Consider the following 25,771-nt stretch of genomic DNA (forward strand, 5'->3'; position numbering starts at 1 on the left):
TCTCCAAGTTTCTCTGAAATTGTGCCTCCTCTTTTGTAAAACAGAAATAATCTCTTCTGCTCACCACATAAGAACAATCTACCAGAACAGTTGCTTGTGCACAAGGATAATGCCCCCTCAAGTTGTACCTCAAGTTTTTGAGCAGTGCCCGGCACAGAGAAAATGCAGAAAAATATCACTGCTGAGTGAATGAGTAAATCAAGAAATGAATCGCATCAGTGGATTAAAAGTAATAAAATAAGAAAACTTCATGAAGTCGTTCATCCTATTTGTAAGCATGCTCTTCTCCAAAAGCAACAAACTCTAAGGCACTTCTTTTGGCATAGTTCAAAGTCTAGGAACTATCTCAACTTTTGACTCAGAACTTTTTGAATTATGTAGTTTTTGGAATTCTGTTTTATCTTGGGCAAGCCTGTGCCAATCCAAGCATGGCTTTTCCTCTAAAGACTGGTGGCTCATCAAATATCATTCACCTGAGCTCCAGTCGAATCTCCTTACAGGTTTCCAGGTAGCTGGAGGTATTTTCAGTTGTGACAGCTCACTGAGAAGTTTTATGAAGTTGCTTCCCCTTTGCCATAATCCCACCAGCCCTCCTCTGGGATGTACTTCTGGAAATCAGTTGCCTTCCAAATATCAGTGCAAACTGGTGCTCTTAGTGGAAAATATTGACGAAATCTGAGGTCCCCGTCTCAGGGGTGGTTTCTCTAGAAGGTGGGCAGCAGGGGCTGCCTGGATCTTTACATCTGAGACACACCAGCTGGGCTCACACTTCTTGTCACACCCCTGGGGGAGGTGTTGGCCACCAACAAGTTCTGACCAAAAGCCGGGCCCCGGGTGAGGCTTTGTGGGTAAACAGAGGCATGTTGTACCCACACCCTCCAGTGAGACAGACATGAACACAAAGAAGTTTCTAGTAATCCAAGAAAGCCCATTTTAGGGGCCACCTGAGCAGGCTAAAGGTGCCAGGACTGGGAGAGCAAAGGGCCGGAGACTTCAAGGAAGATTTCGTGGAGGAAGTGGGCCTTGAACCAGGTGTTGAGGGAAAGGGATTCACTCAGCAGGCCAGAGAGGGGTGGGAATTCTGAGTGGAGGCAGGGACAGGGGTGAGTGAACAAGGCAGCGAGGGGACACGCGGGCAGGGAGAGAACCAGACAACAGCCAGGAGAGGTGGTGTCGGCACCGACCCTGCACGAGGCCCTGGCAAAGTCAACAGGCTGCTGAGGCCCCAGGTTTTCCTTTCTTGGCACCCCTTCCTCCCTCATAGAGTCTCCGGAAAAATCAAACTAAATAGTGGATGTGAAAGTTATTTGAGAATTCTGATCTGCTGCAGAAACGCAGGCGCTCTTAACACCGCCATTTAGGAAAAGTCCAGCTAGAAAAGCAGGCTGGGCACATATCTGAAAAGACCCGAAACGTCTGGCTAAGGAGCCTTGCTAGTTGACACTGAACTTCGTAAGCAAAGAGCAACGAGGAGCCCTGGGCAGGCCCGCTCGGCTCCTCCCTCCCCTGCAGCCTGCCTCCTTCCCTCCCGGTCTCTCCCAGCCGCCCACCTCACCCTCCACAACCGTCATTGACACTAACCTGGTGGGACAGCTTATCTCTGAAAGCGTTGACGTAGCGCGAACTCTCTCCACTTCAGCTCCACCCTCCCTCTCCCACAAAGGCAAAAGTGACTAAATCAATTAATGTGGTCTGTTTTAGAATGTGGGCAACCATCGAGCATCTGATGGGGCGCTGCCTAGCAACAAGAGCAGTGATGCCGGGATCGTCTGAGTTCAGATCTTCGGGGTAGCACAGATTCCCCATGGGATGGACTTGGGCTTGACTTGACTTTCCTTGTCTGGACCTCCGTTTTCTCCTCTGTGAAATGGGGACTTCTGTGTTCTCTAAACGTTTGTCCCATCCTCTCTAGGGATATTTCTGGGCCTGAGGACAGAGCAATGGAGGAGTTTCGGGGAGGGCACTAAGTGCCCTTGAAAGGACAGATAAAGCCTATGGAGGGCACACGGACCACCGTATGCCCCAACTATAGCCAGAGTGATGGCGGTCTATTCATCCAACCCCAAGACAAGCCAAGCGAATTTGTTGATGAGTGACACCGAGCTTCTGCCATGGCGGAGCTCACGATCTAGCGGCACAGTTGGACAAATACACAGACTAGGAAGCCTGGCAAGTGTCAGGAGGCCATAGGGCTGGAGAAAGGGTAGAGAGAGGGGGCCCCTCTACCCCAGAATGGTGATTTCCATCATGTCTATCCTGTGCTCCTCGCAATGCTTCACCATTCTATTTCCTGAATAGCTTCACCAAGCAAGAGGATTTGGATACATTTGATCTTCTATCTTTAGGAACATTGCAATGACATGAAGTATCTCGAACATGCCCAACCCTCCCAGGTCGGAGATGTCCGAGGGAGGGATCCTCCTTGGCCTCCGTGATGACTCAGGGCTTCCCTAGAATCTTTTCCTGTGCCACCGTCCCAATTCTCTGTCTTAGTCCATGCTGGCTCTTTCTGCATGACATTTATTAAGCTCACTTCCAGGACACTGCCCTTCCTTTCTCTTGCTCTGTACCTGCCACTTGGCAGTGTGACACCTTTCACCAGGTGTCCAAATTTTGTTGGGCAAATTCCCTATATACTGTATCCTAGGGCAAATACCAGGGTATGGACTAAGCACTGACAGAGAGACAAATTCATAACCACCTGCTTGGATTGAATCAGGAGAGTTCATGCCCAAAGCCAATGAGCATCGATGGGGTGGTGATTAGTGGTGTTTAGCCACCACCGACACGTTTCCTAAGTTCCCCATTCCCTCCAAAACTTCATGCTTTTATTTCTTTCTCCTAACGTGACCTTTCTAAACCTTCAAGGGTTGACATCCAAGAATTTTGCGATCAAGCCCACAGTCTCCCTCCCTACCCCTTTCTTTGTTTCAGAGATCTGTCCCATCCCTTCTTTGCCTCTGCCGCTCTGGACTAACAGTCCCACCTGCCCAGTCCTCCAGTCCCCTGGCCATTTCCCTGGCCCATCCCTGGACCTCCTCTAGGTCCATGGGGCCTTTCTTGAAGCGCATAGGGATGAGAAGTATGCATTTCCTCAGGTGAAAGGGAGTGTTTGTTATCTGTTTTCAAAGCCTGTCCTGAAGACACCAGCCTCATGCTGGCCATTCTGGTCACATCAACCCCTTGTCAGCTGATGAGCCAAACGATGACCTCTTGGCTTCCTTCTCCTCCTCCATTCTCTCAGGGACAGGCACCCCTCCAAGGCTCTCTGAAAATGACTCCTAGCCAGACAATAGCCATATTTCCTTGCTGTGCTACTGTTCTCCGCCACAGGTAAGAATCAGTAAGAAGCAAAAACCATTTTGCAGCCAGGAGAATTCTAATCCTTGGCTAAGCATGTTCGCATCCCAAATGCATGCAGGGCACGCATTCTGACAAACGAACGACACAGCCGCGGTCATGGAAACAGAGCTGTTCGCAATCGGCTGGCTTCCTCCTAGAGCAGTGGCGAGAAGCTTTCCATCAATGCCAGTGCGTCTGATTACACCCCGAAAGCAGAGTCACAATGTGCAATTTCCTTCCAGGCAGCATGAACCTGGATCTACGTGAAATGAACCAGATTGCGTTCATCAAAATAGCTTCAGCGAACTATGTGAGCCGGGTTATTTCCTGTGTTCTGACACAAGACTTTTGAGGTTTTGACTAAAAATTCAAACCTAGGCTTTATCTTCTTGTTGCCCCAGAGACACACTAATATGTGTGTGTATGTGCGCGCACGGACACCTAACTTGGCTCCCGTACCTTGCCCCCTCTCCTCACTGGTATCTCTCTCCATCTTTCTGTTTCTCCGTTTCTATGTTTGAGTCTCTCTTTTCGTCCCCTCCCCCTCCTCCTTTTTCTCTCCCTGTCTCTCTCTTTCTGTCTCACATTCTCTGTCCCCTCTCCTTCCCCCCCCTGCTTCCCCCTCCCTCTCCCTCTACCCCCACTTCCCTTTCTCTGCCTTCCATCTTATCTGAGTGTGTCTCTGTCCCCACATCTCTGCCAACTCCATGACGCCCAAACCGTGCAAACAAGCAAGTTCAGGGCATTTCCCTGAGACCACAGAGTGAGTGCCGGCTGCATGCTGGTAGTGTCCTCTGCTCGCTTCTGCTCCCCGTCTGACACCTCGCCCTAAATATCCTCCTGATGCATACTTCATGAGCACCAACGTACTTGTCGATATCCCAGGTTCCATTAGGCTGACCTATCACAGCTACAGTGTGACATCCTTATGATGACAATACAGAGTCCTGGAGTGCTTTCTAAAATACGATGGATAAAATGATCAGAGTTTGAGGGATTTTGGGGGGGTATTATTTTATTATTGTGATTTTTGGAAAACTGGTAATTTGTGTGAAGTCTAATTGCTGTGTGCAGTCTACATGCTGACTTTTTTTTTAAGATTTTATTTATTTGAGAGAGAGTGAGAGAGAGCACGACTAGATGGGGAGAGGGAGAAGCAGACTCTCCGCTGAGCAGGGAGCCCGACATGGGTCTCTATCCTGGAACTCTGGGATCATGACCTGAGCGGAAGTCGGACGCTTAACCGACTGAGCCACCCAGGTGCCCTACATGCTAACATATAATTAACCAGAACATTTGATGGACCTAAGGGCCCTTTTTCCTAATTGTGTCACATGTGAGGCACCAAGGAAATAGCAGTATAACTCATTGTGGAACATATTGGAAGATAATACAGCCGAGTGTCTAAATGTCTCAGAATGTCATTTTGGAATATGACCCGGAAGTGCGTACAAATGTCAAGAGACCTCAAGTGACATTTATTTCTATCCTTGGGGTTCTGATGGCAGTTAGTGGTTGGCTCCAACAAACCTTGGTTGTGAATCTGCCCCTGCCCCATGCCTTGTGGTGCCTTTGCTGGGGGAGGGTCACCCAGTCCTGTGTGCTGTCTCCGCCTGGCCTGCTAGCCTCCGTGCTGACCAGGGCTCCAGCTTCTAAGCTGCGTGTGTTTGCCTTTTTAGTCTCCCTGAGCCTAGATGACCTAAACAACTCTGTCCTGCATACATTTGCAATGAAAACATATTTTGCGCTTGTCCCAGTGGTCATGAATTATAGAATCATAAATCTGAAAGGGACCTCAGAGTTGTCTACTCCAATCTTTCATTTGGCTAATGAGTAGGGTGACCGGTTTGTCCGGACAGTTTCAATTTATGCCTCTTGTTCTGATATACTTATTAATAGCTCCCTCTTCTACTCTCAAATGTATCCTAATGTGGACAATAAATTATATGATCTCTCTACTAATGAGAGAAGCAACTTAGCTGGGGCCAGAACCTGTATGCAGGTATCCAGAGTTTATATTTTTTAATAATTATTCAACTGTACTGCCTCTCTCACTTTAAAGATATTTCTTTAGAGCAACGCTTCTTAACCAAAATCACCTGTAAATCTATTCCAAAGTACAAATGACTCTAATAAACTCTTAGGGTGCGATCTGGACATACTGTCTTATGACAAAATTCCCAAGGTGACTTTTTTAGGTTTTATTTATTTATTTGAGAGAGAGAGAGACTGAGAGAGAACGTGTGCGAGAGGGAGCATGGGCACACACCTGTGCGTGTGAGCTCGGGGAGGGGCAGAGAGAGAGAGAGAGAGAGAGAGAGAGAGAGGGATTCTCCAGCAGACTCTGTGCTCAGCACAGAACCGATGCAGGGCTCGATTCTCATGACCTGAGCTGAAATCAAGAGTCAGACGTTTAACTGACTGAGCCACCCATGCACCCCCCAAGGCGATCTTGTTGCACGTCTATGATTCAGAACCATTGCATAGAGAAAAGAGCTGAGAGAGGTTACTCCACCACCAAGACCATGTGCCAAAATGTACCATTTCAGCACTAACAAATCTAACCAACCAATTGCCACACTCTAATGCTTCATCGTTGATGACTCCATTTTGGTTTCCAATGTGCCATGTGACTTAGAGATAAAGCTGAAAAGGGAGCTAAAAAGCTTAGAGGTGCCTTCCTTCTTGTGTCCAACTCTAGAAGACATACAGAAAGCCTTCTCAGACCCATGGACAACTCCTTTAGTTTGACTTTCTGCTTGCTGTTGGCCACGCCATCCCATCAGAGGCCAAAGAGCTGGACAAGAATAGATTTTCCTCATGCCATAGAAGAAGAAAATTATAGCCTACAGGGGGCTCTGAGACAAGGCCCCAAAACAGTGCTGACCATGGGCAACGTGGAGCTGGTGGGCATAAGAGATTTAGTAAAAGACAGGAGTGCTTCTTACATTTTCCCTGGAAGAAAAGGAACCAGCAGAGTTGATTCCACGGCAGGAAGGAGAAAGTGAAGCACAGCTGGAAAGCTAAGTGAAGGAAGAGCAGTGATTAATCAGGGCTCGAAAACCATCTGCTCTCCTTGGCTCTGGCACCCATGCTGGCAACACAGGCTACAGATGCTTGAAAGGGAGCTGGGAGCTGGAGAAGAGACAGTGCTTTCCTGTTCGGTGAAGGTGTAAAGATTCATCTTCTGCAAGACTGGAGCTGGAAAAGGGCACGCTCATTTGGGGCAACATCATTAGGTTCCCCTGTTTCCCCAAGTCTGGGGTGTTTATAGGTTGGCTTCCTTTTGTTTTGAACTTTTGTGCCACAGTTTTTGTTTTACAAGTTGGAATCCTCTGCTTGGACTTATGGTTACACATGGAGAAATGACCAAATGTGTTCAGCTTTGTTTCCTTTCCAAAACCCCAATTAAAACAATAGTAAAGAAATTGAAAGGAGGGCACTTGATGGAATGAGCACTGGCTGTTATATCCAGCTGATGAATCACTAAATTCTACCCCCAAATTAATAATATACTACATCACTATATGTTAACTAACTTGAATTTAAATAAAACAAACAAACAAACAAAAAGCAACTGAAAATAGACATTAACCCATAGGCAAAAAGAATAAAAATGAAAGGGCAAAAATAAAAAGCTACAAGATTTCTATAAATTGAGGGGATAAAGAAAGCAGATGGGGTGCTATGGATTGAATTGTGTCCCCCACCAAAATGCATACGCTGAAGTATAACTTCCAATGAGGTGGCATTTGGAGACGGGGCCTCTGGGGAGGTAATTAAGGTTAAATGAGGTCCTAAGAGTATGCCTTGATCAGATATCTCATAATAAGAAGAGGAAGAGAGACCAGAGATCTCTCTCTCCTCAGTGTGTGCATACAAAGAAGAGGTCATGTGAGCACATGGCATGGCAGCCACCTATAAGCCAGGAAGAAGGTTTTCACCAGAACCTAATCATGCTGGCACCTTCATCTTGGACTTCCAGCCTTCAGAACCATGAGAAATAAATGTCTACTGTGTAAGCCACCCAGTCTATAGTAGTTAGTTGTGGCAGCCTGAGCAGACTGACCCATGAGGGACTAAATTAGCTTAGAAGAGGAACGTAGGTGTAGAAGGTTGCAGCCAGGTTGGCGATGGGGCCTGGTGAACAGGTGAGCTCTTTAAAAGGGTCAGCATTGAGGTGTTGAACCAACAGGACCGACCCTACTCTGAAGAGTCATATAATCCCATCTCTACTCACTCTCCAATGAGAAAAGGGGGGATTCTGCTTAGTTTTCTGGAGAAATTGAGCTGGAGATGGGTGGCCCACAGCACAGTTTAGGGCAGGGGAAGCTTGGTGCTACAACTGGGATGATTATGGGCCTATATAGTACATGTGAAGCCCTCAGTTCTTTGTTTTGGCTCTGCTCCCAGAATGCAGCAGCCAGGGGTATATGCCCTCTTCTACCCCAGGGAGGAGGTTGGAATACTCTTCTCTGGAGAACCTGAGTGGCCCCAGAGGAGTGATGTCTGTACAGTGGAAAATGAGAATCCAGCAATGGAAAAAAAAAGCCCACTTGCTCCCTGACACCTACCAAAGAAGCCTACAATTTGACAAACTCCACCCACATGCACCAAGGTCATAGTCATCATTTTAACTCTTCAATGTTGTTGTTGTGTTGTGTTGGTTTTTTTGGTGGGGGAGGGGCAGAGGGAGAGGGAAAGAGAATCTTAAGCAGACTCCATGCCCAGTGCAGAGCCTGACTCGGGGCTCTATCTCACGATCCCAAGATCATGACCTGAGCCAAAATCAAGAGTCAGATGCTTAACCCAACTGAGCCACCCAGGTGCCCCTAACTCTTTGATGTTAAGTAGGAGTAGACAGGCAAGGACTGAGTGAGGGTAGAATAGAGACAGTTTCAAACACACAGAACTCAAAAACTTTATTTCTCATGTACTGTTTCCCAAACTCCTGGAGCCTGTGCTCTGGTGAAATGAAAGAGAAACTCAACAAAGAGAAAGACCCGGGGTCCAGAAAACAAGAGTTGCAGTGTAGAATAATGGTGAAGGGAAGTCCTAGGAGGAAAACTGTGCATCAAGCCTAGGAAAGAACTAGCCCAGATGGAGGCAAAAGATAGAGGGATGTGGAAGGGAGATGTCCATATTAGAAAAAAAAATGGTAAGTGGTACATAATCTGATATATTTTGAAGTTTGGAAAAAAAATTCCTAGGTGTTTGAAAGATGTTGAAACATTTGGGGAAAAATAGAGATTAATATATATAAAATTAAACAAATAAACAAATTAGGTAATTATTAATTACAGGAAAAAAATAGTAATAGCCACCTTCCGAGAGGTGCTCACTGATCCCCAATTCTTTGTTTTCACGGCCCTTATATAATCTCCTCCTTCATTCATTAAGAATAATCATGTAACAACCGTGATTTTGTGAAAATAATGGCAAGTGAGTTTGAGGCTAAGTTATAAAAGACACTGAGACTTTTAGCCTACTCTCTGAAATCAATTGCTCTGCAGGAAGCCAGCTTCCATGACACCCAAGCAGCCTGAGAACAAAGAGACAGCCAACAGCCCACAAAACTTGCCAATCACGTGAGTGAGCCATCATTGATATAGCTCCAGTCAAGCCCTCAGATGACTTCATTCCCCAGTCAACACCTTGACTGCAAGTTCATGAGACCCTGAGCCCCAACTTCCGACCTAAGTTCCTCCTGAATTCCTGACCCACAGAAACTATATAAGATAATAAATGCATATCACTGCTTTAAGGCACTAGGTTTTAGGATAAATCTGGCTTATGAAGGTTTTGGTACCTGCAAGTGGGGTGCAGCTATAATAAAAACCTTAAAAATGTGGGTGTGGATCTAGACTTTGGCTGAAGCTGGAAGGACCTTCAGAGGAATGTTAGTGAAAGCCTAGAAGTTATGAAAGATACTGTTAGTAGAACCATGATTGCCTTTGAGGAGGATAGTGGGGAAAACCTAAAAAAGTGGGGAACTATAATTGGAAATTGGAGGAAAGGCAGCTCTTGTTACATAGGAACAGAAAGTTTAACAATGCTGTTGCCTGGGGCAACATGGAAAATGGAGCTAATGAAGTTTGCAGTCTAGCTCAGGAGTGACATGTGAGAGTAGAGAGATAGCTTTTGTTTTATTTAAACCAAAAAGAGATGATACTCACTAGTCCAGAAATTCCCAGCATCTCCAGATGGCTAATGATTTTAAAACTATGAAATGGTTCCCAGGCAAAGATCAAATCCAGGCAAAGTCAGGAAAGCAAAGTAAGTCAGGATAAACGTGAAGCTGACTATGTGGTTGTAAAAAAAAAACAAACAAAAAAGGAGTAAAACTTCAGAAGTATCTAAGGCAATGCCTCAGAAAACTATTCAGTAAAAGAAGGCCTCCAAGCAACATAGGGATTCTGTCCTTCGGTTATCTCAGCAAAATCCCAAGGTAAAAAAGAGCTAATCCCACAGGGATTTCTGCAGGTGGCTTTTGTCCCATGGCATGAATCTCCAGTAAGGTTCACAGGAGATCTATAAAGTTTTTATGAGAACTGTATTGGCAAGAACACCTCCAGCTCAGACTGAAAGGAATAGAAATAGAACAAATCATAAAGAAGGCTTCTCACCTGCAAACAAAGTCTACCTATCATGGAAATGGAAGAGTGACTCAGTACCTAGAAAGAAATGCTCAGGCCAAGAGCCAAGGAGAATTCTTCCCAGGCTCTGAGTCTTAATCAAGGAATGGTCAAGTGCATCTTGTCAAGTGCTAAATTTAAGAATTGCTATGGACCATTGATTCCTGTCTCCTCTTCCCTCACTTTTTGACAGGGGAGTTATTATATACCTGTCCCACCAATGTATGTTGGGTGTGTGGCCTGCAGACAACTTGTTTCTTTAGTTCACAGGTCTTCAGATTGAGAGGAGCTGTATTTGAAGAAATATTTTCAAGGAACCACCCCTGAGGAGATTCATCTTCCCTGAGCTTGATTTCAACAATGAGATTCTGGACTTCTAACTGATGGTTAGATGAGACTTTGAGCAACCTTGGGAGGGGAGCCAGTGAATTTTGCATGTGGGACAGACATGTCATTAGGTTGACATCTTGACTGAGCTCCGAAGCCATAGCCACCCGGCTAAGCTGTTCTCAAATTTGAGACCCACAGATAAGATAATAAATGTTAAATATTGTTTTATTGCTAGGTTTTTATGTAATTTATAGCAACTGATAATGAATACAAAAATGAATCACAGTATTTGACTCATTGGTAAGCTTTATTTATGTATTACATTCATAGTAATGTTAAAAAATTGTAATAGAACTGTATTGGAGAAAGGGGGAGGGTAAACAGGGGAGATGTAGGAGAATAAATCCGTACCCACCTTAACAGAGTCATAGATGCCATGCACTAAGAAATAGCAGAAAATGCATAGTATACAGAAAACATGGGGATAAATATCAGATGACTTCCCTACAAGAGATAAAAGGGCTCGTTTCTAAAAAAGAAAACTAGAGAGAGAGGGGGTGGGACCAGAAACTGATCCCCCCCACCCAAGGTGATCTTCTTAGTGATCTATGGTTATTTTAAAAACCAATGAGCATAATAATTGAATAAAAATAGAATTTTTATTTAGAGAAAGAAGGATTCACCATATATCTCAGAGACTCAGCAGGCAATGTTGGTGAAGATGTGGGCTTAGTAGAGTGATAAACATGACAAAAAGTAAAGAGTATTCACTTGAGGGCTGAGCTGCACCTAGCTCCCAAAGTCCCAAAGTGAGCCTGGCAGGGGGGAGCAGAGGGGCAGCTCCCAGGCTGCTGGTTGTGGGGAGCACACATATGAAAGGAGCCAACTCTTGACCCATGGTCTCTTGCAGTTGCATGGTCTTGCCTTTCCTTTGCAGTCCTACCCTCCAGCATACCTTCATACCACCCTAGCAGGAAGCAAAGGGAACTTGTTAGGGAAACAAGCCTGGAGAGCAGGCTGAACAGGATGGCTGGGTTGGGAAACATGCCTTCAGGCCTCCTTTGCCCCTCATGAGCCCCTCATGAGGCCCCAGCAAAGTCGCTCTCTTCCCTCTTCCATAAAACAGGCAGACTTCATGTGGCACCTCTCTCACAGGGCCTCCAGGAGAAAAAAATCATAAAGTGGAAAAGCCCCTTTAAACTGTTAAGTGTTGAGCAATAATGGGTCCCCGGTCCCCCAACTTTGGTAACTATACGTCCACCTCCTCCTGGCACGTTGACTAGAGAACACAGTGGAGCTTTCTGGGTTGTGAAGAAAAATGGCCCATTATGCCCATGACCTAGAAAATCTTCTTCAGAATCAGAATTACCTGGAAAAATTGTGCAGAGCAGGGACACTACCTCTTCCAAGCCAAATGAAGCCCAAACATAACGAGGGCTGAGAGAACTAACACATAAAGGAATTAGAGCCCACACTGTGTGAATGGGACAATTTAAGTACCTCACCTCGCCCTTCTTCACCTTCATCACTTTCTCCCATAGCTCTGGGTGACACAAGCTTTTAGCTTTTCCTGCCTTCTGTTCCTTCCGCTACCCTTCCGGGGTGGGAGGAGTAGTTATCTTTCTTTTTGCTTTTCTTTTTTTTTCCTTTTTTGGTGCAACCTAAAAGGATTGGGGACGAAGAGCAGACTCCATGCTTCTCATCTTTGGAAGCTCTGCACATGAGAGAATGGAACATCCTGAGACATTCCCACGTGTGCAGCCTGCCAGCACAGTTGTCTCTGTAATCAGGTAGGGTGGGAAGATGCTGACGGGCATGGAACTCTGAAATGTCTCTTCCTGGTGATTCCTGCGAGGTAAGGTGGCTCTAAGACTGTCTTGAATTTGTGTCATGTTGAGACGCTTTCTCCATCCCTATAGCTAACGTTGGATTGTTGCCTCACAGCAGATGTCTGGTGCTGCCTGCAATCATACTTTTGGATAAAACATGGCAGGACTCATTCGAGGTGCTTTAACCACCTCATGGCCAAAACAAGGAGGGGACTATGCCAAGAGAGCCCACAAATTAGCCCATTTAGTTGGGCATGGGGTGTTTGCCTTCTCGTGTTTCCCAAATTTAGCCTTGAAATCTTCCTAAAGAGTAAAGCGGCACATTTACAGGCATGAAAACCCTGCAATATGGCCCTTAGAGCTGGAATTCCATCAGCGATTCTGCACCTGCTATTGAACATGGCCTGTATTTTTTTTTTTTTTAACAGAATGGAGGCCTTGGGATTTGCCAGGGGGAAATCCTTTCATTTTGCCGCAGAACACAAGGAGCTCTGTGTCTAAGACTGTCAGCTGTTCTCAGGAAAGATGGAATTCTACACATTCTCACTCCATGTGTGCATTGCCCCTGAATGTTTTAGGGGTTCTCTAGAAGACTGATGTAAGGGCAGAGTCCTGAACAGTACCCTCACCTATATGAATCAATAGGAAAGGAAGAAAATGAGCTACAACAGATCCCATTTCTCAGGGATTAAAACATAAAAACAACACCAGACTTAAGAGTTTAAGGTGACTATTCTTTTCTGTAGCTTTCCCATTGTGTCACGAAAGTGTGGCTTACAGAAATTTATAACGCAGAGAGTGGTCTCAGATCTAAAAAGAGGATAACGGTGTTTTGGATAAAAATGACATATTTTTGTGATTCATCCATCTAATCAATCAATATTTTCAAGAGTCTTCTGGATTCTGGGATACAGAGATGGGTAAAGCCAGGGAGACACAGAGAGACCGAGGGAGAAGCTGCAGAAGATCAGAGACAGAGTAAAGAGATGTCTTTTGGCCCCATGAGTAGAGCTGGAAGAGAGGTGACCTGAGGTAATATTCCACTGCTGTAGGATATTGGTCAACTCATTCATTCCTTTTAGACTTATGTTTTCCCATCTGTTAAAAGCTATGGTTTTCAAAGGGGCGGAAGAATGATATAATCATACAGATTCTCTCAACTTCTAAACACATGAAAATTTGATATGCAAGTAAGGGGATTTGTTCTTTCAACAAATATGACTGGCAGGCAAGGCTGTATTGCTATAGATAGTGTGTGCCATTGTAAGAAAAAATACATACCACCATCTGTGACCTTACAGGGCTCATAGTATCATGAGAGTACTCAAATATGGACTGGCTCACCTAGTAGGATTTTTGTAAGAGAAATTTAAATGTGTAGTAGCATCTAATAATTACAGTGTTCATGTCCAAGGGAGACCCCAGGATCTGACCTGCCTCCTAATTCCAGGTCTACCACTTACCAGCTATAAGACCTGGAGCATTTACTTCTCTAAGCCTTAGGTTCCTTATCTGTAAGCCTGGAGCTAATCATACTGACTTTGTAGGGTTGCTCTGAGAATTGAATGAGATAATGCATGTGGAGTGCTTTCCACAGTGACGGGAACAGAGGAAGCACTCAGTAAATAGTAGCTTTTGTAATAATCTTTAAAGATCCTTCCAATTCTAAAATGTCTACATCTAGACCATTTTAGTCTCTAAGGTCTCCATACAAATACCTTACAAAGAGAAGAGATGACAGCACAGAGCTGCCCAGGCCCTGAGGAGGCCATGTTTGGCACATATGTCTGGTGTGGACTCAAAAATTAATGTTCACTCCTTCCAAACCTTGTACAGAGACCATGAGATACATAAATGCTTAAAATTCACATTTCTCCATGTTAGTGGCTCATTTTCTTCTTAGTTGATTAGAGCAAGTGTATGAATCAACCAGTAATGAGATTTATTTATTGTAACTGCTTTTGTTCTATCCCAACCTGAGCAAATATATATTTGGACCCCATCATTTCCTATTCCATGAACTCTGACAATCCAACATTTCATTGGCTCATCTCCAAAGAGAACAGTTCTCTTTTCTAATATATTATCTTGCTTGAAAAATGAACTTGGCTGACTCATTGTAACTAACACATTTTAGCTGAAATAAGAACTCTCACAAATAACCTAGAAAACAGGTAAGCAGGATATATCAATGAGAAATATTTTTGGTGTGACTTTACCTAAAACAATTAATCCTAAATTGCTATTCTAAGTGTATACTATTTTCCTTTAAATTATGAAATATTTTTTTCCATGGATTTACTCAAAAAGATTTTCTTAAGCATAATCTGCTCAGACTAGAGGGATTTCTTTTTTAAGATTAACTTTTAAGGCACTCTTGAGATTTGCATAAATCTTTCTTAATGACAAATTTCTGTTCAGCTATTCTGCTTCCTTCTGTAATATTTGGAACCATTTCCCTCATGTACATCTTTTGTCTTTCCAGTCATTTTTATAGAGGGTTAAGTAATGAAATCACAAAGAGCTTATTCCATTGAAATTTTCCTGAAACATTTGCCACTTTCAGAACAGATTGTTTTATGAGTGTATTTTACCTGCTTGCATAAAACAGCAAGACACATTTTCTTTCAAAAGAAAATAGGTTGCATGCTTCTTTAACTTTTGCCTTCCAATTAGAATAGGCAATAGCATGTCTTCAAGATACTAGACAAATAGCCCTGTGTGCCACTTACATCATTTTGATCATTTTATGGTGACTAACATATGGACTTATGTTGATGTGTATATCCACCCAATGTGCACTGATATGTAACTATGCCAAGCTTTCTGCTAGTGATAGAGAGTGCAGATACGGTGAGGAAGACACTGTTTCTGTCCCCAAGGGCTCACAGCTAGTCAAGGAGACAGAGGAAACCTTAGAAGAGGGGATGCCACTTGAGCTGAGCCTTGGAAGAAGAATAGAAGTTTGCCAGGTAGAGGAGAGGCAAAATGATATTCCAAGCAGTGGAACAGCTTTTCAAAGGTCCAAAAGTACAAAACTGCATGATAGGCTCAGGAAATGATGACTTCAGTACACATAACAAGAGGACAGTTGTCATTCCTTAAACAAAGGCGTTCAGTGGGTGAAAGCATGGATTTGCTAATGCACACTTTGGCGCATTTCCTAATCCTACATCATAGGCCACTTGAGCTCAGGTTTCCTGGTCCCTTGGCACCCTGGTTCCTGTCACCATCCACTAGACCCCTGGGTGTCACCTTCTCTCAAAAGTCTCCCATGCTCATAAGTAGCAGTGACTGACCCACTCTCTAGGCAGTGAGTGCAGCATGACTCAAGGGGGAAGAGCATGCTCTCTGAAATCAGTTCTGCCACCTCCTCTGTGACCTTCAGCAATTGGCTTAGCCTCTTTTCCTCACCCGTAAAATGAAGATTAAAGGTACTAACCTCATAAAGTCGTTGCAAGGACTAAATGTGATAAAGCATGTAATGATTTAGATAAGTGGCTGACCCATCATAAGTCCTCAATAAGATTTAGCTATCGTTTATCAATATAATATGCTTCCCCCAACAAATGCTTCATTGTCTGTAAAAATAAAATTCTAATAACAGTTCCCTTGTTTGCTTCATCTTTTCTAAGGAAGGTCAGAAGTTGGTTGTTCCTGCTGCTTTCAGCTTAATGAGGAACCTCCAATGTTCCGGAAGTTAAAGTGCTTTCCATTTCTTCACATGTTCCCACTATTCCCTTTATCCTAGCTGAATTTTGCTAAAGACGACCGAATACCCTTTGTTCATCTAATCATATGATGTAAATAAAACTCAATAAGAATGCCATCTGTGTCTCTCTTCTTTGACCTCTTCCCACAGGTTCTCCACCAGCTTCCCTCGGGGTGTGGCAAGCCCAGTAGGTAAATATTCCTGGACACATAGGGTCACCCCATACGTCTTCCACATAAGCTGGTTCCCTTTGAAAAAGGCATGTCTGCCCCTCCCCCACTAAGATTCTGAGTTCCAGTTGAGGCAATCGACCCCTGAGATTATATCTTTATGTTATGTCCACTTTGTTCCAAGGCTCTGCAACCTGTAGATGTCAAATGCCCCACGTAGTATTTTGTGTCGCCCCGCCCCCCCTCCTTCAGCGTTGTCCCGTGTGAATACCCTGACAAAGCCCCTTATTGCTCTGTAGTTGGGAATTTTATCTCACCCCCACCTTTATACTCAGTTTAATGTCATCTCAAACGAACTGGCTGTTCTCCAGGCAAATAGGCTCTTCTCTTTCCTGGTGAAATACAACCCATGCCTACCCAAAGGGTCATTAACATATCTTAAACTCTGCTTCATAAATCAAACTTTAAACCTCACAACCTTTGCAAAGCCCATCTTCACCTCACTTTTAAAGTCTCTAAAAAAAAATACTGCCTCTGTTTGTAAGCTGTATTACAGCGATAATAATGTAAGAGGTAACGCTGATCAGCCCCTATTATATGTCAGCTGAAACACTTCACCAACATCAGTTCACGTAACCTTAACAAGAGTCCTGTGAGACAGGCACTATTAATTTTCTCATTTTACAAATAAAGGAAATGATGCTTGGAGGTTAAGTAATTTGCCTGAGATCATACCAGTAGGAAATGCCAGAATGAGGATGCAAGCCCAAAACTTTCTTCATACAAGACCCACACTGATAATCATTAGACGCTACCGCCTTGCCTCAAGATACTTCAGAATACAAGGGTTTCTGAATCTTATGGGTGCTAGATTACATAGTTACCCCAAAACTCCCTCCTTTCCCTATATCCACACACCTGTCATGGCCTCAGAATGCTTCAGCATCTTCTTTCTGCCCCTTGACTTTTGGCTTGGCCCTATGACGTGCTTTGGCCAATAAAATGTGGATAGAAATGACAGGCTGGGGCCTTGTATTCATCTCCTGGGGCTGTCAGAGTGAATTCCTACAAACTTGGTGGCTCACAGCAACAGAAATTTATTCTCTCAAGAGTTTTGCAGGCCAGAAGTCCAAAATCCAGGTAAGCACAGGATTGATTAGTTCCTTCTTGCCGGCTCAAAGGGAGAATGTGCCCCACATCTCTCCGCTAGCTTTTGGCGGTTGCCAGGAACCCTTGGAGTTAACTCCAGTCCCCGTCTCCATCATCCTATGGTCTTCTCCCTGTGTGTCTGTGTCCAGATTTCTCTTGTCTTTAGGACACCAGTCATTGGACTAGGATCCATCTCAAACCAGCATAACCTCATCTTAACTTGATGACATCTGCAAAGACCTTATTTCCAAATAAGGCCACATTCACAGATAGGAGAGGGGGAGCATGAGGGTTTCAACACATCTTTGGGGGGGCACATAATTCAACCTACCACAGGCCTTAGAAAGCATGTGATTTTTCTGCTGGACTCCTAGTACTTCTGTCATCACCAGGGAAAGAACTCCTCCCCCAGATCACTGCTGCCCTTCACCCCAGGCCCAAGGATGAATACCAAAGTTGCCCCAGGCAGATGGGCCCTCAGCCCAAAGAAGGGCCAAGTCCAGCCGATGTGAGCCACCCCCATGTGACCCACAGACCATGAGAAAACATGAATGTTGTAATTCAGGGTGTTTGGGGTGCTTTATTATGCAGGATTTTTGCAGCAAAACCTAAACCTGCATTGTTTCCTACCCATTAGAAATAACTAATTAAAAGACACAATGTGGGGGAAAAACCCATTTGCAAGAGCAACAAAAACCATACAATACCTAGCTAGACATATTGCCCCTCGGCAGATCTTGGTCCTCTGAACTTAAACTTTCTGTTATTTATGGAAAACAGACTATTTTCTAATTAAAAAAATTATTTGGACCCCACTGGAGGTTCACTGAAGAAACAATGTGAGCCTGTCTGTAGATAGTAAGGAGGACAGAGGGGAGGAGAGAAAAAGAGCTTGAGGTGTAAAACAAAATATCCCTGCCCTCCAGTTGCTCCTGATCCATTGGATGAGTATGACAACTTCTGCGGGTGAGTGGATGAACAATATCTTATCATAATTATGTCTTTATATTTGTTTCTTGTTCCTCCACGGCATTGCTGAAAAAGAACAGGAGCTGCAGAGGAGCCTAGCTATTTCACGAGGAAGAAAGGCAAGCATGCATGCTCCCGGAGCCAGACATTATGTCGAGGCTCCTCATTTGGCCATCCAAATGGATGGGCCATGGGAGTTCAAGCTGCACATTTGCTTTCCAGCCAGAGTGACTCTGGCTTCCTCGTCTCTTCAACCCCTTCCTCTTGCCATTCATTTCCCAGTCCTGACTACACTCAAGCTTCTCCAAGGAAGATTTGCCACATCGATAATTAGAATTGATGTATTTATGGGACTCTATTTTTGCAGTGGATCATCCCATCTGAGGCCAACATTTCTTTTTGAAGTCTGGAGAATTTGAACCTTGGAGGAACCGAACAGCTCCCAGAGAACAGAGCCTCAGGGAATAAAACTTGGGCCTGATCTTCAGATCATTAGCACTCTTTTTCCTTCGTGGTCAAAGAGTAACTCTCTGGAAAACCTTTGGTGGCAAAAGTCATTAATGATCACATATAAAACCCTAATTAATCAAAGTGTGAATCCAACTCTTGACAAGCTGTTTTCATCTCCATTAGATTTGTGGTTTGCAGAAATCGGGACTACTTTGCCCATAACAAGGAGCGATCATACTCTACAATGTTGAAGTCTGAGTCACTCAAGCTTTAAATTCCTGGGTGATTTTGTGTGAGTCATTGTTCCACACAAGGATTTCTAATTCAGTCAGCAAAATGCATTCAAGTATTCATCTTTTGCTACCAATTACTCAATTTCAAAATGACATGTGCCTACAGTATTCACTGGATCCATTGCTCTACAAAACCCTCCTCAGGACAATTTGTTTTCTTAAATGAGTAGCTAGAAAAGTTACGTTATGCCAAGCACAATCTTCTTATTTCTCAGGCAGACAGCGGCCTAGGAAATGCCCCCTAGACTGTTGTTTATTGCTTGAGAATCTGCTCCCCTAAGAGGACAGGTGCATTTACAACACCATTGCAGGATGGACGGAAACAAGGAAGGGCACAGGGTGAACTCTGTGATTTGGGGTCATTTATTAAAGCTCTCTAAACTTCAGTTTCTATAAAGTAAAGATGATAATGTTGCCTGCCCATCTTTCAGGACGATTATGAAAATCAGTTCAAGGGGCGCCTGGGTGGCTCAGTTAGTTGAGCATCTGCCTTCAGCTCAGGTCATGATCCCAGTGTCCTGGGATTGAGCTTCATGTCAGGCTCCCTGCTCAGCGGGGAGTCTGCTTCTCCCTCTCCCTCTGCTACTCCCCCTGCTGTGTGCTCTCTCTCTCTCTCTGACAAATAAATAAATAAAATCTTAAAAAAAAAAAAGAAAATCAGTTCAAGTTAGTAAATGTATAAACAGTACCTACTGTGCCCAACCCTGTCATAGCTATTTCTGGAAATACAAAGGTAAACGATACAAAGGTGACTCAATGGTCATTTAATGGAAAAATAAAATAATTTAGATAGATTGTTAAAATCCTTACAAATACAAAGTAGTGGTGGTAGTAATGGTGGTAAACTCAAAAAGTCAGCATTGGAAGGGAACAGAGAGATTCTGAAGCCTACCCCTTCTCATCTTAAATGAACTGAATGCCACAGAGATAAGTGACTTCTGCCGGGATGTATGACTAGTAGAATTAAATATCGGTCGTTAAGATACTTCAAGGTTTTTTTTTTTTAAGATTTTATTTATTTATTTGACAGAGAGAGACACAGCGAGAGAGGGAACACAAGCAGGGGGAGCGGGAGAGGGAGAAGCAGGCTTCCCGCGGAGCAAGGAGCCCGATACAGGGCTCGATCCCAGGACCCTGGGATCATGACCTGAGCCGAAGGCAGATGCTCAACGACTGAGCCACCCAGGTGCCCCAAGATACTTCAAGTTTTAAGCAGATTCCTAGAAACTCAGATAGTAAGAGCTAGTATATCGGCTGCGATGTAAACAATTCTATTGGGAGGGTTGACGACATTTAGAGAAACCTTTTTGCTCTGGTTGACACTGCAGGTGAACGGGCAAGCTGGGAATCAGACTGACCAGTTTGGATTCTGAGTCTGCCACTTACTAGCTAGTGACCTTGGGCAAGTTACTTACATTCCCTGTGTCTCATTTCCTCCTCTGTGACATGAAAGATAATAATTGTCCCCGACCCCAAAGGATTGTTGTAAAGATGAAATGAATTAATAGGTAAAGGGCTTAGAACAGAGTCTGGCACGGGACAAGTTCTCAGTAACTGTTACCTATTTAATGGGATTTAAGTAAAGGGAAGAGTCCCATGGGTCATTCCGTTTGCGAGAGAGGTCCCCCCTTTTTTTTAAGGGACAGTGGGGGGCTGGACCCAAGGGCAGCACCCAGGGCAGCGAATGCAGTTAAGGTCTCTTACTCCACAAACCGAACCAGAGCTGTTACCTGTAGGCTAGTCCTTTCCTTTCACAAAGGTGTGTCAGCTAACATCCTGAGCATTTCGGACCTGCCAATGGAGAGAACGAGCCTCTGATTCTAGGACTGCAGCTGACTCTCATCTACTGCTCCCACCAGCAGCTTCCTCAGGGTTCAACGAAGGCAGCAGAAGGTTTGCCCAGGAGAGGCAGCCCCTGTTCCTGGGATAAAGGCATTGATCACCCTTCATTAACAATTCATTAGCATCCTGTGCCCCACCGGATCTGGCCTGAAGGTTGACGGGCAAAGCCCGGAGGGGTGGTTTGGCTTCCACACTGACCACGCCTGACTATCTGAGGCTTCCCCCCCTCGGCAGAACTTGACATGCACTGCGGACCCTAGGTCAGGGTCACCCTGGGACAATGGTCCATTTTGCGGACCCCCTGGGTCAGCAGGGGTACAAGCAAAGGCCAAGAAGAGAAAGAACAGGGTTGTAACCCAGTCCGTGGAAGAGACGCGGCTGGAGAAAGCGGGTCAAACCAGAGTGTGGCCAGTATGGGACACGCAGGGTCCAATAGGAAGAAGGAATTGTTCATGCCCAGCTCTTGTGCACGCCCAAAGCGGGTGACCTGTCCCGAGATCGAGATCTGTCAGGTCCCCTCTAGAGACATCCCTTCAGTGCAGAGTGAAGCATTGGGCTTCATTTTACATTCCAAGCAGGCAGCCTGCTGCCTCTTCCTGCTGCGATCCCAGCCTCGCCTGGCTGTCTTCTGATGAGAATCTGACTTCCCACGTAGATTTCACCACGGGGAGAGGATGTGCTTGAGACGGAATGTGTGTCTGATCTCCTGGCCGATTTTACTTGTCACTGTAAATTAATAAAATGGCGTTTTGATTTGCACATCTGTCTCTCGTGAACTTGGTTAGGATGACTGAGGGCCCGATAAACTGATCTTATCTCGGTGTGCCGACAGAACCAATTTTCTCAGCTTTCTGAACCTGAAACGCTAAAGGCCAGACCAGGGGCTGTGGTTGAATCACCAGGGTAAATTCCCTGTTGAAGTATCTGGCAGTGGGACTGCCAAGACTTCCTTCCCTACCTCCTCTCAAACACATTTTTCCTCCGGGATTTCAATCTTTCGAGGTGAACACTCCATGTCCAATGCCCACTCAGATGATCGATTCCATGCTGACAAACACAGGAAATGGGAAGTTTGCCCCCACCCCGAGCTACCCAATCCATGCTTTGACATGGCTACAAAAGCACCTAATCACATCCTCACCCTGGCCAGCATGTGATTTTTCACATTTTATACATGTCCTCTATTCAAAACTATTTAGTTATTATATCTTTATAACCCAAGCTTTCCTAAGCCTATCAGACAATACAAATTAGGTTCCATGTTATCATTCAACCCAATGGTACCACCTGGGCAGCCCCACCTGCAGGCAGGCAGGCCCTCAGCCTCTGTCCCCAAGTCCCCAGTCTGTCCTGGGAGCCCTGGGAAGGGATCTCCCCTGTACTCAGAGTCCTCTCCTCCAACCTCTTTTTTAGTGTTTGCTGCCCCCCAGTCATTTTCAAGAGAGCCTGGTCTCTGCCACACCCCTGCTTTTGAGGTACCCATCCGATCTGTGAGATTACTTCTTCTAAGAGCACTGTCTCTGGGAGGCTGCACCTCAGGGGGACAAATGGCATGATGTTCCCTGTAGTCATCTCTGTGCTCTTAGTGTAGAAGTGGGTGACACCCCTACCCCCCACCCCAGGCCTGTGCTGCACAATGCCCTCTAGGTCCCAGGCTGGCACACCCGTGCCCAGGATCTTACAGTGTCCTCAGGGAACAGCTCTTTCCTTTTCAACCTGCAGCTCCTCTCTGAACAGTGACCAAGCCTAGAACTAGGGGAACAGACACCTTTCTCTCCTCCCTGCCTTCTGTGCCTGCCTCCGATCTGGAGCATGCTCAGAAAATCTCCTTCTCTAAAGTTGTACCATTCATTCATGCAAATAGACACCGGCAACCCTGGGTCTCGGGGTCAACAATCTCCATTCAGGATCAGGGAGGAAAACCCCTGGGCCACATAGTCAGATAGCCACTCAACAAACACCTGTGAGCAAATGCTCAGTATGCCAGCTTCAGAGCTAGCTCGTGGTGATAAAGTGAAGAACAAGACAGTCATAGAAGTTCAGAATCTGGAAAGTGAGACGACAGGACTCATTTTCAACCAACCATGATACGCTGTGATAAGGACTATAATAACAGTATGTACAAAACATGCTAAAACATGGAAGAAAAGAGGCCTCTTAATGCAGGGGCTAAGCAGGAGCAGACAGGAGCCGAGTAAAGGAAAGGAAGTTTCCTTGAAGGCTTGCTGGAGTTGACAGGCTGTGGCCCCTCCGAGCCTGAGTTTACCTGGCAAACTACAGAAGGCATTCCAGGAAAGGGAAGAAGATGTGAACAAAATGCTAAAGGAATTTTATTCTCTAGGTTCGATAATTCCGTACATGGGATTTTGCTACATCTGACTGGCAGCTTTTCAGCAAAACCTTCTGAAAAAAAACAGATGTTGCGACGGAATTTGATCCCTTTTCTCTCTCTTGATTGCTGAGACTGAAAAACAGCAAAAAGAAGAGGAGGAGGAGGGGGAGGAAGATGACAGCAAAAGCATTTCACCCCCATCCACCAGGTGTGATTTAGCTGAAGAAATGGTGATGAATCTGAGTAGCGTCAGCAGTCCTTTGACGAGTTGGACATCAAGCACTGATTTCCATCAGACATGTGCTCGTAAATTCACTAGGAAGAAAAGTCCAGCATTGGTCAAGACATGCAGAAGTCCTAGCCTCCTCCCAGCTCTCCTAGACCAGTAAGACTTGCCAAACCTGGAAGCTGTCCAAAAAACACTGGGGACAGAGGGACAGCCCCAGCCTCTCATTTACTTTCCCATTTAGGGAGGAATCTCAAGATACACTAACCCATTCATCACCTTCACTTATTTTAGATACTCCCCTAGTTTTTAACCTAGATGTTCTAAGAAACAGTATTCTCACGCCAGAAAAGGAGCTGCAGAGAAAGCCAAAGCAAATGGTAGTCAAGCTTCCCCATGTGTACCTCCCCGGGGGCCCAGGATGCTGAGTCAACCTCATTCGCAACGAAGGTGTCTGTCATAAGGTAGGAGCAGTTGCCTCCTCCCAAGAGATCGGGGCCCCCTCAGGGATGAGGGAATTGGCCTCAACTCAACAAGCCTGGCAAGTTCTGCTTCCTCAGAAGGATCCCTATCAACGTTTGCCTTACTTGATATATCAAAAGTGGCATCTTTACACAACACGAATTATACAAAAATATCTTCCAGAACTACACAGCAAAGGCTCTCATCTCAAGTCCCTCTCGGTGTGAAACTTGTGTCTTGTCTATGGTGAGAAAATGAGAGCAGGTGGACAGCAGATGATTCACATCTCAATACGACACGCCTGTTCTGGGGGCGATCTCTTCTTACCTTTTCTGAACATTTAAACAGGAAATCCAAGATATCCTGGAAGATAATTTTTGAAGTCAGGTCCATCTACAGAAAAATAGGCGTTTTCTGTCTTCCTTTTCAGGTCAGACAAGGCAATCTTGCATCTGAGCATCGGCCTCTGGTCTTGACACATAAGAGAACTTTGATTCACATAGCACTTCTAAATGGCAGGAAAATTCATGTGCCTGAAGCATTTGCATCCCTGCTGACAGATCAGCAACAGCTCTGGCGAAGTGTTCAGTATTTCCACTGGCCAGGAGTGTTAGTACTTAGGACCCTCTGGATAAGGAAGATATTAGAAGACAGAAGCTCCTTCTTACAGGCAGCCCACCAGCTACTTGACAAGGGGTTGCAGAGTCTTTAGGATTAGAATGACACCTCCCGAGCCCAGATCCTATCCCTGTTCCATATCTTCATCCATTGATAGCATGGAATAAACCTGAAAGCTTATTGGAGAATGAAGGCAATCATGCAAGAACAGTGGCAGACTTCGTGGATCATCATCCAATTGTTTCTTTGCAACCTGGTGTGGTGTTTTGGACATCTTGACTCACTCAATAACTCACTTGGATAGATTCTGACTTCTGAGCATTGTAGGAAGTATTTGAAGCTTCGCCACCATTGTATGTTCGAAGTTGGTAAGTATGTTTTAATACAAATATTATGGGGCAATATGAAATTACATCAGGACCTGAAACTTCCCTGCTACATCCCAACACCCCAAATCACCCAAAGTTCCCCTTATTATCCAAAGGTCCCTCATTTAGCCAAGAACCACTGAAAAGCATGATAAAAAGCATTAAAATGAATATTTATGGAACAATGAGTCAGATTTTAGAGACAATGAATAAGGGTTCACATTTTAAAAGACAGCAGAGCTTATACGGAGAAATACTATTTCTCTTGCTTACTCTATATTTAGAGTACAAGATGGCATACGATCTTCTCATACCTGACCAAGAGTCCACACAATTGTGATAGCATGTAAGTACAGGAGTGATGCGATGTGGAAAAACCTCCAAATGTGTGTGCATGCATGTGTGTACTTTTGACATGTAGCATACAGTCAGTGTGTAAAATAACAATTCTATAAAAAAATACAAGAAAAAACTAAAGACATAGCAACAGCAAACTGTCATTTCTTTTGGATAAAAAAAAAGTAACAAAAAACCTAGAGCAAAACCATGAGAATGAAAGGAGATATTGCAACCATTTTTATAAGCCACAACAGCTGATGAGAGAGCAAACAGGTGCCCCTGAAATTTAACAATGTATTTGAGTAATATAACTTTAAAAATAATATTGAATATATTTACATAAATGTATATGCAAACATGTATGTATTTATCATCTTTCCAAGGATGGGATCCTTGGTGTGGTCCTGCAATGGCTGGTCTGTGTGTCTTTAGGAAGGAAGCATCATAGCATAAAAGGTAAGGTTCTAGAAGCAGTCTTCAGTTCTTAGCTCTTTGGTTATCTTAAGAAGATAAATACTTCATTTATTTGAGCCTCCGTTCCCTCATCTGTAAAATGGGATAATAAAGACAGCTGTCTGTGATAATGCATGCAAAGTGCCAACCACAGTGTCTGCTCCAAGGTAGGTGCTCAGTGCACATCATCCCTGACCACCTTGACCATCAGCATCCCAACGTGGCCTCCTCCGTGGATGGCCAGTGCTTGGG

At 44.7% G+C, this 25,771-nt stretch overlaps 1 long non-coding RNA gene across 20 annotated transcripts in view; it reads left to right on the forward strand.

Annotated features, from left to right (window-relative positions):
- The window catches only part of LOC114196789 (uncharacterized), a 75,205-nt gene extending 59,240 nt beyond the window's left edge, over window positions 1-15,965 (forward strand). For 3 of the 20 annotated variants that reach the window (XR_015767749.1, XR_015767744.1, XR_015767751.1), the window contains 4 exons: window positions 45-271; window positions 3,245-3,333; window positions 3,422-3,652; window positions 10,241-15,965. This is a non-coding gene — a long non-coding RNA (uncharacterized LOC114196789). Of the gene's footprint in view, window positions 1-44; window positions 272-3,244; window positions 3,334-3,421; window positions 3,653-7,755 lie in introns of all 20 variants that reach the window. The other 17 variants (XR_015767754.1, XR_015767750.1, XR_015767748.1 and 14 more) reach the window with 14 other exon arrangements.
- The last annotated feature ends 9,806 nt before the right edge of the window (window positions 15,966-25,771 follow it).

Source organism: Eumetopias jubatus, unplaced genomic scaffold (genome assembly GCF_037043125.1).
Source record: "Eumetopias jubatus isolate StellerSeaLion01/CBP00866 unplaced genomic scaffold, mEumJub1_p1.0 scaffold_2, whole genome shotgun sequence".
In the NCBI taxonomy this organism is placed as follows: domain Eukaryota; kingdom Metazoa; phylum Chordata; class Mammalia; order Carnivora; family Otariidae; genus Eumetopias; species Eumetopias jubatus.